This window comes from Herpailurus yagouaroundi, unplaced genomic scaffold (assembly GCF_014898765.1).
Source record: "Herpailurus yagouaroundi ecotype Mexico unplaced genomic scaffold, PumYag 210, whole genome shotgun sequence".
NCBI lineage: Eukaryota > Metazoa > Chordata > Mammalia > Carnivora > Felidae > Herpailurus > Herpailurus yagouaroundi.
Genome location: NW_024412441.1, coordinates 24,664,208 through 24,675,974, shown reverse-complemented (window position 1 = coordinate 24,675,974; position 11,767 = coordinate 24,664,208). Strand labels below are relative to the sequence as shown.

Here is an 11,767-nt window from a genome sequence, read left to right as displayed (position 1 = left end):
TGTGTGTGTGTGTGTGTGTGCGTGCGCGCGCGTGTGTTCCTTCTTTCCACTCCTGATCTCCTCCATCCACCCCCGCGGCCCCGAGCCATCTCCGGAAAATGCCAGACTCTGCCTCCCCTGTACAACTCTGGGGGCGCGCCCACGGACCTCCTTTCCGTCCACGCACCTGCCCGCCGGACGTCCCACCATTTTGTGGAGCGCAAAACTGAAACCTGGAAGGTGAGGTGCCCAAAGACGCCAGGTGGGAGAATGCCAGCCTCGCGAACCCTTCGGGACCCACGTCTCACTTGGTTTCCTTTCCCGGGCTTCGTTTAGCGCCAATTGCTTGAGCCCCCCCCCGCCCCAGGGACCGGACAGGCTGGAGGGTAGGCACGAGTGCTCCCCTCCATGCTCCTGCGGGGGAGTCGGTAGGCTTCCCTTTCTGGGAGAAGTACCACTTTCGCTTGGCTCAGGCATCTACATCTTGTCAAGAACAGTGGCTTTGATTTAGTTTTATTTTAAAAACTTTTCATTATGGAATTAAAAAAAAACATCAAAAGTAAGATGCTCTAAGGAACCCCTAAGTGGTCAGCTCCAGCTTCAAAGATGGTAATACTCTCTCCATTCTTCTTTCATTTATCCCCCAGCTCTTCCCCCATCCCAGAGACTAAGGACTTGAAAAGAACGCGATCACGATACCCTTACCCCACCTTACCGAATTGAGAATAATTCCGTAAGTATCATCTGCCTGTGGCTTGTTACCAGCTCATGGTTATTCGTGAAGTAATGGTTATTGCCGGGTCTGTGTGGAAGGGCCTTACCAATGCTGCTCGGCTTGGGCGTGGGCCCTAAGTGTCCCCAAAGCCGGTGGTAGAGAAGGTTGTCTACCTTGTTGCAGGCCTGCAGTGACTGATGGAGCAGGAACAAGGCACTGCGGATCTAGCGAGGGCCAGATACTCCTTACCGGTCCCAGGCCCCTGGAAAACTGTGATTGAAGCCTGTCCTTTCAGGAAAATGCGCCCACAGGATTCCGGGGGTTTGATCTCACTTCTCACCGGCCGCCTGAACCCGAGTACGGGTTACAAACTACAGAGCTGGGCTGAAGTGTTCCTTGCAAGCCCCTGGAGCCCCGTAGATGGGATTCTGAGGGTTCTGCTGGGTTCCCCTCTTGTTTGCTGAGAGTTCTGGGGCCCAAGGACAGCGAGGGAGTCACGACTCGGTTGGGGGCCTTTCCCCCCTGGGAGAAGCCTCAGTATTTAAGTCCTATGCGAGTGCGGCACGGAAGTAGATTCTTAGCTGTCGCTCAGGAGAGCCTCTTTCGAGGATGAAGAGACCTGAGTTGTGCCAAGGGCGTCGAAACACTTGGCTGATCTAACCTTCCCGGTGGCAAAGCCGGAGTCCGCCCCTGGGTGCCGGGCTTTGCGGGGAGGGGTTGTTAAGCGGTGGGCCCATCGGAGCAGCCAGGGTGCACGTTCTGGACTCTGCCCGGCTTTGAAGTCAGTACCTCTTGCTAGCCTTGTGACCTCGGGCAAATTACTGGACATCTCTGGGCCTGTTTTCTTATTGGGAAAAAAAAAAAAAAAAAAAATAGGGTCTTCGTTTACACCCGTCTTGTTGGGCTGCCGGAAGTGGGGGGCGTTTACGGCAGGTCCAGTGCCTGGTTCAGAAGGGTTGAAAAGGTGCTCAGAGCATTCGTGCTGCCTTGTGTCCTCTAAGCGGGAGAGCCGGTGACTGAGACCCAGAAGGACCTCTGCTGCCCCGAAGGATACACAGCCGTGGGGCGCCTGGGTGGCTCAGCCGGTTAAGCATCCAGCTCTTGATTTCAGCGCAGGTCATGGCCTCACAGTTTGTGGGGCCAAGCCCCATGTCAGGCTCTACGCTGAGTGTGGAGTCTGCTTGGGATTCTCTCTCTTGCCCTCCCTCCCTCTCTCAAAATAAATAAACTTTGCCACGTAAGATTCACAGCCACAACTGAAGCCGACAGAAAGGGCCCACGGCTGCTTTCCGGGGCAGCAGAAGCACCTGTGACAAAGTGGCTCTTCTCTCGATTACTGGCAGGCCTCGGCGGAGTTCCTGCACACTGCGGGTTTCCCTAGGGACCTGGGTCCAGGAAATGATCTCTGAGGTGCCAAAGGGGCGCGTGTCGTCTCTCTCCGCCCACCCCGGTCGGACCGGTCTTGGTCAGTGGACCCTGACGTGCCCTCTCCTGCTTCTCCAAGCCTTACTTCCTCTGTGAAGTCTGATGACCTCAGGCAGCAGAAAATCTCCCCCATCTGAGCTCTTGGGCCTGTCCTGCGTTAGTGATTCGCGCGCGGTCAGTTGCTATGCCTGTTGCGTGGGTCTGCCTCGACGGCAGATGTGTTGAGAGCGGAGATTGTCATCAACTGCCCCGGCATTGCCCATAATACCCTGTTCCTTGCCCAACCCAGCATCGGAGCAAAGAATGCTTCCTGTAATGTATGCAGATTATCGTTCTCCCAAGAGGGTTCCACCCAGGCCAGGATTTCCATGTCCCGTGGCCAGCCCAGCAACTAGCCAAGTAGCTCAAATCTGCTCACCTGCCAGCCCTGCCCCAGGGCAGGGCTGGGTCTGAGGATGAAGGGGCGTGTCCCTGGGCTGGGGCATCCCAGTCACCCTGATTATGACACTCTGATTCCTAATCTTCATCTCCTGCTTGCTCTAGAATCTCGGTCCTGACCTGGAGAGCATTGTCTGCTTCCCTGGTGTGGCTCTGGATTTCGGTGACCGTTTTCTGGAGAGAACCAACCTTTTGCTTCTCTCTGTATCTTCCCCCATCTCTGCACCCCTTCCCTTCCCTCACTTACAAATCTCTTCCTTTCCTAGCTCGTAATATGGATCGTATTGATTTCTCTTTTTCTTTTTCTTTTTCTTTGTTAATTTCATTTACTTATTTTGAGAGGGAGTGAGAGAGCCCAAGCTGGGGAGGGGCAGAGAGAGGGAGAGAGAGATTCCCGAGCAGGTTCCGCACCGTCAGCGCAGAGCCCCACACGGGGCTTGATCTCACAAACCGTGAGATCATGAACTGAGCTGAAATCAAGAGTTAGAGGCTTCACGAACTGAGCCACCCGTACTTGGCCCGCATCAATTAGGGAGAAGGTAGGTGAGGAGAATCTGGACTGAAGTTTACATAGAATGATACGAACAGATGAAAGGTAGCGTCTAGTTGTGCTCCGGGGAGACGTGTTCCCGTGGAGGTCTTCTTACAGAACGTAGAATATTTTAGGGAGACTCAGACCTTGTGGGTCTTCTCGGGAATAAATTTACCCGAGAGCCCTCGGGTTAACACAGAACCCAACAAAGAATATTATTGCCATCCGTTTGCTCTTTGTGGACAATCCGACACTCTGTGCCAGCTCTAAGAAAAAGCTCAATAAACTATTAAAATGACAAAGAACTTCAGTCCTGCTAAAGAAATAGAGTTTGGCTTAGCTAAATGGAGCACCAGACAAATGCGAAGGACGGCTTGGGGTGATGAATGGATTCACGGCAATAAAGATGAACTTACAGAAGATTAATAGAAGGAGAGATGGATAATATCGGGGCTTCCAGCTGTTGATGAATGCTAAACTTATTGACATTGAAGATAAGCCTAGATAAAAGGCATTCAGTCCAAATGGAGAGAGAATGCTTCAAAAGAAGCCTAATGCTCACAACTAAATTAAGGCAGTAAATATATCTGTGGTTCCAGCCCATTTGTTATGATAGAGACTACAGATCATTATAATGAGAGGCAGATTATTAACCACAAAGGGCCCCGTGCATCACAGGGAATTTGAGCCACTCGCTCCGCCACGTCCCAGAAAATCCACTTGGTCGAGAAGGAAGCCTTCTTCATACACTAGTTGGAAACTAAGACGATTGAGAACGTCACGTGGGGGTGGTTTTAAACCCTCAAGAGGTGCGGTCTGTGTCCCCTCCCACCCAGTCTGGATGGGCTTGGTTCAGCTTCACCAACAGGGCAAGGCGGAGGAGTCCATATAGGTGATCTTCTGGGGGCAGATCATCAGAGGCATGCAGTTTCCTTCCGGCTCTGTTGGAAGGCTTGCCCTCCGGTGCTCCCTCTTGGGGTAGGCCTACCCAGAGCTTCCAGATGATGCCGGTGCATATCCAAGAGCAAACAAAAATACGCCAGGTGACTTAGGAGGTTTTGCCTGCAAAGGGTTTACGGTCTCAGCAGAGATCAGCGGGATATAAGCTGGACCAGAAGGTTGGGGTCTCACTGAATTCTGGGCTGTACTCTGCCCTTCCCGTCTACGTGGGAAAGTGGTGGTCTCTGTGCCCGGTGTCCCTCCCCCCGTAGAGTCAAACAGTTGTGAAGAGTGAATACACATGAGGCATTTAGAACATGGTGACTATCCCATAGATGGTAGCCGTTGTTAAGGTTATCGTGTCCCGGGACACTGTGACGCAAAGCAGAGAAAGGGCTCCCGGACCTGCTCACATCATCAGGTGATTTCTTATTCAAGAAAAGCAGATGTGTATAATGGATTTGATTAATAGGCTCTATAGTTTTATAACCAATTCACAGCCGCTTCCTTTAAATCAGGGCTTTACCATCTTTTTTGGACTATGACCCACGCTAAGAAATACATTTCCCGTTGTGACCTGATACACACAAGAATCCTCCCCCCCCATCAAAGCATATAAACATCTTCATTGGGCAACACACTCTGGTATTTTCAATTCTGTCCTCTTTCATTTTTCAAAATCCACTAAGTCGATCCCCTAGCCCATTAAATGGGTCAAAATCTACAACTTGAAAAGCGGTGCCTTCCGTAAACGACTTTTATATGGCTTCCTTGCCCTAACCTTTTCACTGTTTTTTGCTTTGTCGCCCAGCTCTTCTCCACTTTCTGGAAGTCTCGCTTGTCCAGGACGACCGGTCTACTGCCTCCCCGTCCTGATGGGCGGCCACGATGAAGCCGGACCCACGGGTCCCAGCACAGAATGTGGCACGTGTGGGACAAGGATTTTTGAACTGAGTTTAGAACAGGGATTCTAACTCTGTTTTTCTGCTCAGGTTTTAAGTGGGCTAAGCACTTAGTTCCCAGATGATTTCTAGGTTGCTGGTAACGTACTGTAAGTGTCAGGGAGAAGAGACTTGGCTGGCAGCCCTTTCTCAGATGTTCCAAGCAAACATGCAAACGGTTCTCAAACCTTAGCCTGGTCTCAATGCCCGTCTTCCCTGAAAGCTGTTTTCGCTTTATAACCACAGGACGTTTCAAATCAAATTCCAGAAAGTGCCTCGCAATTAAAATTTTACACTGCCTGTCGCTACGTGCCAGCTTCGCTACTGCTTTTCGTCACTGCCCATTATAAATAATGACCCTGGCATGCGTTTTGTTACTAGAGCCATTAACCCAACTAACCGTTCCGCTCACATGAAACAAGCCGTGCATCTGCTAAGGTGACTTGGTGGGTAGATTTCTTTTTCCTTTTGTTTTTTGTTTTTTGTTTTTTTGTTTTTTTTTTTTTTCCTTCTGCAGAACCCGATGACACACAATAAAATGAGCAAATGGAAATTTCAGGGAAATGTACATCAGAGCTACCGATCCTTCATGGGGTATCTACGTATGGCTTATAGCACGAAACATTTTTGTCCACTCTTGGGGCTGCCGTGTTGACAAAATGAGATTGCTTTTGCACGGGCGTGTCCCACCTTAATCTCCTTTTATCTGCAGATAAAAGGAATTACCTTCTCTTCCCAGGGAGCCCATGAAGGAGTAGAGAGCAGGTGGGGTTTGGTTTCACACAGACTAGGGTGTTGGCTTACAGCTCTGACATTCATTAACTGAGCAATTAGAAGCTTCAGATCTTTGCGCCTCATTTCCCTTGTCTGTAAAACGGGAATAATAATGCAGATAATAATATACCTCTCAGCGCCGTGAGAAAAGCTCACCACAGGCTGGCCAGTGGCCATGGCATGGCCTGACTAAAAAAGTCACTAGATAGTGATGAATAGCCCCAATCAAGTAATTTAAAAAATAACTTTATTTGAAGAAATGAGTACCCCAAAAGTCCAGACAGTGGGTGTGGCAGACAGAATAACAGTCCCCAGAGATATTCATATCCTAATCCCTTGAATTTGTGAATATGTTATATTTACAGACGTGGGTAAGTTAAAGGTCTGGGGACGGAGCGATCGCCCTGGGTTATCCAGGTGGACACCATGTCACCACAAGAGTCCTTTTAATCCGGGGGTCAGAATCAGGGAAGGGGATGTGAGGACAGAAGCAGAGGTTGGAGTGATGTAGAGCCACGGGCTCAGGGCTGCAAGCAGCGTCTAGGAGCTGGAAATCCATTGTCTCCTAGAGCCTCCAGAAGGGATGCAGCCCTGTCAACAGCTTGATTTTAGCCTGTGAGATGCATTTTTAGACCTTTGATGGTCAGAACTATACAATAATAAATTGGTGTTGTTTTAAGCCACCAAAGTCATGGTACCTTGTTACAGCAAAAACTAATCTGTCAATGGAGGGAGGGGACTGTCATGGGCAAGAAGTATACAAGGTCAGGTGGGCTTCTGGGGGGAATGGCCTCCTCCCGAGTTCTTGATTTGGGTTGGGGGAACCCAGACAAATGGGTATTCAATTTATAACTCCATGTTCAATGTTAGATAAATGCTATGCATCTTTTTCTTCATGTAAGTTACATTTCATAAGTTAAACATAGTTCCAGTGGCTTTTTTACTTGGAAAAAGCTGGGATCTAGCAGAAAATAGAAGAGACCCTCATACTGGGTCATTGAGGAGAGTTTACAGAAGCGGATAGTTACCACGTTGTGGCCAAGGTTAGAGAAAGAAACAAAGGCCAGCACACTGGCCTGAGACTAGCAATGGAGGGAAGCCATCACCACGGGGCTGGAAGAGGCGAAGGAGAAGGACGTTCCAGAGCCTGAGAGGAGCAGCTTTGTGGAGAAGACTGCCAGACAGGAGTCGTCAGGGGAGGGACCTCTCAGTGGGGGAGGGAGGGGAGAGTTGCAGCCCACCGGCCAGCCCCTGCGGCTGCCTCCCATTGGCCGATCCCACCTAGAAGCCAGAGCACAGGGCCTGGTTGACGCCTCCCCAACGCGGAGCAGGGTGGAGAGAGTTGCAAAGTGGGTCTAGAGGGCCAAAGGAAAATATCCTAGACAGTCCATCCCCTCTTGTCTGTCATTTGTGTAAAAGAAAAATCATGGTTTCCACAGAGGGGACACACACAATTTTATCAGTTGTGATATCACCATAGGTGAAGTCAATTCAGCCATATACCCATGGGAAACCTAACATTTTTGTCCTAACAGTGCTCTTCCTATACTGAAACGTAGGTGGTGGGGAAGAGGGAGAAGGAAAACAATGAACAGAAACAGATCTGCTGCATATTCTTTTTCCGTGGCTGTGATGATGAGGCGTAAGTGGCATTATTACGCGACTTGCCCGTCTTCCCACACTATGTCCCTCTTCCTCTCCACCAGTGTCTCAGCTGGATGAGGAGGGTCTCTGATAAGTGATAGTAACCCAAACCCTCATACCTGAATGACTGGAGTCCTTGACTTCACTGCAGCTTTCCTTGGATGAGGACAGCTGGGGAGAAGTACCAAGAGGCTATATCCCCAGGAATCTCTTGGGCGAACCCCCTAAACCTCCCTGACCCGCTGTGTAACGATGATCCAATTTTTCCCTGGTAATTGAGATCCATCACTCTGCTCAGCCCAGTGACCTCTTGTAGGCTTTTGACTCAACAGCATGAGGAGATTCAAGTGGCCAGGGGGCAGTCTCGGATTCTAATTTAACAGTGCTATGAGTGTGTTCCTTGGTGACATGGTCCTCTGTTGGGTTCTAGGACTTCCAGCCTCACCAGTTTCAAGATCACAGGATAAGATGGAAAAGTCTCCGAATGGGTTTTGGGGGGATTAGGTATAAGAGACTCAGGGACACTGCCCTCTCCAACCTTTGATTCCTAGACACATGGATCTGGATAATGGGAGAAGCCACCAAACATTAGCCATAGGTCAGAAGCACGTGCTAAATCCTATAGGACAGCTTCCAATAATTTTCAGGGTATTCCTCTCATCTGTTACCATAACTGAGCCTTCAAGAGGCTATTCCACTGTTCTATTGATGCCGCTTCTGGGTGGTGGTGGGCCATGGGGTAAGACTAGCCCACTTCATGAACCGCCATCATCGGAAAATGTGCCCTGGGTGGAGTGAAAGTTGTAAGGGTTATTATGACTACAAATGAGGAATTCTTCAAGTCCACGTTTGGGGATCTGGCAGAGCACTGAAGACAGAAAGCAAATCCATACTCAGAGTGTAGGTTATCATTTTGAAGACAGATCACTGCCTCCTCCATTGTGAAAGAAGCCAGTGTAATGAATCTCTTCAAAGGTAGCTGCTCTGGAGAACAAGTGGCATATCAGGGGCTCCATGTTGGCCTCTGCTGTTGGAAGTAGCCAGATCCTTGTCGGTGAGGAGAAGACCCTCTGGCTGAATGCTACATAATCCCCATTCCTGCCACCCGGCCACACGGTCATTGTACGGGGTGGTGGGGAAAGGGCTGGCACCTACAGAGCATGTCATCTTGTACACCTGATCATGGAGAGCCTTACTTTGGGTGAATGACTTTTGTGCGGATTTGCAGAGAACTTAAATCGCTCCACATTCCATGGAGGTTGGCCACATTCCAAGAGGTTACCACATTCTTCTAAGAGCTCCTTCCACCGGTTCTTCAATTTTCCTCTTTCCAAACCCCCATCGGCAACTCCTCTGTGAGTCACAGCTCACGAGTCAGTGTAGATCCAGATCTCTTCTTCCGCACCGATGGACAACAGCAAGTTTTGCCCACTCTGGGGCGATTCCCTTCACCGGTGATTTTTAGGACCATCCCTGAGTGTGACTGCAGTGTCATCTGTCTCTAACTATCCAGCTCCCAATTATTCCCATTAAGATCGGGAAACCTATTCTATTGCAGTATCTCCCACCCTGACCTTTAGCCTATAGAGGACACCACCACAGAGTCATCCAGGGGTGCTGACGGCCCATTTCTTTACACTGTGGTGAGGAGAGTGTCCCTTAGACCCTCCCAGGGAGTGTGCTAAAAAGATGGATGTGTGGGTTGCACGGAATCCATGCTTTCAAACTTAGTCACTTCCCTGAGCCTATGAACTTCTTTTACTATGGGCCATCTGGGCATTCTGACACTTTACCCTTACTAACTGTAGGCGTTACTGAGTCCGTGGAGGAAAGGGATGATGGTGGGAAGTATTAGTGTGGCTCTGAGAGTACTTTTTCTCACAGAGACAGAGGCCCAGTAGAATCTGGCAAGACACTCCTCCCTGAATATACATGGAGAGCATGTTTTCTGGGCAGGGCAAGGGGTGGACTGTGATAGACATGGAGAATGGCTCTTCCTATATGGCACCATCTGTGCCCAGTGTGAGGAGCATGGGGTGCAGACAGCCTTTGCTCATCAATCAGCTCCTTGATAGTCCACCTCAGCTGCAGAAAGCCACCTAGCCTGAGGTCACAGCCATACAGATGAGAGCCCTCATCTGGCGACTGAATGAGGTGGAGCACGAAAGTACGGGTATTCTGTGATTTTGGTGAATTGTTCCTGCCCCAAAGCTCCCTGCCAGCTTAGCTAAGACTTTGGGGGGTTTGCATGGTGGTTGGGCTTCTCCTCTGCCTGATACTTTTTCCTCCCCTTCACAGGTATTGACCTCTATTAGTCAGCTTGGGCTGTCATAACAAAATACCACAGACTGAATGGCTTAAGTGACAGAAATAAGTTTTCTGACAGTCCTCGAGGGTGGAAGTCCAAGATCAAGGTGTCAGTGGGGATGGTTTCTCAGGAGGCCTCTCTCCTTGGCTATAGATGGTGGTCTTCCTGTGTCTTCATGTTGTCTCCCCTCCGTGTGTGTCTGTGTCCTAATCTCCTTTTCTTATAGGGACACCAGTCATATTGGATTAGGTGGCACCCTAATAACTTCACTGTAACTTAATCACCTCTTTTGAGACCCTAACTCCAAATACAGGTCAAGTCTGTGGTACCAGGAGTTAAGGCTTCAACATAGGAATTGGATTTGAGGGGGAAGGGACGACACAGTTCAGCCAATGAAGATCTCGATTGAACGTCTTGCGCCCCAAGCCCCATCAGCATCTGCTTCTAGAAAATCCAGCCTGGGACACCTAGCTGACACATTAAGCCCTAATTCCCCATGTTAATCGGCTTAGCCTGATGGAATCTTTGATTCCTTCCATTTGGTCTACTGCCCTTGTAGTGCACCAGCCATGCTCCTGCTCTCTCCCCTTCCCTCTTTCCATATAAAAACTACCTCCTCCTGGAACAAACAGTCACAGATGAAGCCTTGTTATGTCGATCTTAATGTTAATGTCTTAATACTTATTTAATGTGTCTCCTCCATTCCGTGACTACTGCCTGGGTTAAATCCATTGTCATTCTTAGCCTAGGTTTTTGCAATAACATCCTAAATGGCCTGTCTCCTATCTTGCCCATGTTTAATTCATTTCTCGCACTGCATCCTGAGTGATCTTCCTGAAGAATTCTGCAGGCATAATCTCTGCGTGATATTAAATAGATGCATTTTTCCTTTCACGTAGGTGATGTAGGCTTTCCTTCCATTGAATCAGTGGCATTCAGAGCTTGAGAGGGAGGCTAAAGACTCCCTAGAAAAGGGGTACGTGCTTGGGTCTGCATGACAAATGAGATATTTTAAATATGTGGCAAGAATGTATTCTTATAAACCTGGCTGAAGGGAGAAAGAAAAATGTTATTTGTTTTTTATTTCCTTCCATGTTTCAAAATTCGATTCCCTTGCAAACCAAGAGCCAATCGAGAGTCGAGAGTCGTGAGCAGGGTTTGCTGAGGACATAGAGTAGGGGCAGCCTGGGACATGAGATTTTTCCCACTGGGGGGCTCCAGGGGAGTCCTTCTGGAGCCGGAAGGGGAGCTCGTAGGAGAGAGGGTAGGGCAGGGGTTCAGAAGTCGAGATTCTGGGTAAGACTGGAGTTAATTCACCCACACCTGAAACTTCTCGACAGCTTTGGAGGAAAGTACTGGATGGGGGAGATCTCTCTTCTGTCCACTGAGCACAGCCTGGGAAGGCAGGAGTCCGGGCAAGGGTTGGCCCCTGGTCCCCATTCATAGTTTGCGGGAAGAGGAGAAGCCTGAGGGAACTGAGGACCCCCGGAAGGAACGAGCCCCAGGGCCGAGAGGAGAAAGTCTCCAAGGTCCAGGGTGTCAGCGAGGAGGCTGAATCAGGCCGTGGATTTGGGCAGCTGCTGCCGGCCAACACCCAGAGTGTAGACCGGAGGGCCTGCCTCAGTGACCAGCAGCCTGGGTCACACTGAGGAGTGACATGCTAGAGAAGCCACAGAGGGAAGTGTGTGGACCCCAAGCTTCTCCTGCCAACCCTGGGGAGGGGACCTCGGCTGCTCCCTGGGCCCAGACCCTGTCTTCAGAACTCGGAGGGATGAGGGAGATGCCCTCAAAGGATAGGAACTGCTAGAAGGACATTTTCAACTTGGTCAGGCAGAATCTGCCTCCTCGCCTCCCCTGTGGTCTCTCCATCCGTGAGAAGAGAAGACACAACAGGTAGTTGTTTACGGAAAATGTCCTTTCTCCCTGCTTCCATTGTTTCTTCTCTCTCTCCCTCCCTTCTTCTCCCCTGTCCCCTCCTTCCTTCTGTCTCCTCCCTGTTTCTCTCTCTCTCTCTCTCTCTCTCTCTCTCTCTCTCCCTCCTCCTTTCCCTTCTTTTCTCCCCCCCCCCCCCC

At 49.9% G+C, this 11,767-nt stretch overlaps 1 long non-coding RNA gene across 2 annotated transcripts; it reads left to right on the top strand.

The window, feature by feature from the left end:
- The first annotated feature begins 9 nt into the window (after positions 1–9).
- On the top strand, positions 10–6,426 carry LOC121016460 (uncharacterized). Of its 2 annotated transcripts, none has more exons than XR_005784295.1 (3): positions 10–219; positions 627–712; positions 4,840–6,426. It is a non-coding gene; the product is annotated as an uncharacterized LOC121016460 (long non-coding RNA). The 2 variants fall into 2 exon arrangements; XR_005784294.1 differs by lacking the exon at positions 4,840–6,426 and adding an exon at positions 878–1,837.
- The last annotated feature ends 5,341 nt before the right edge of the window (positions 6,427–11,767 follow it).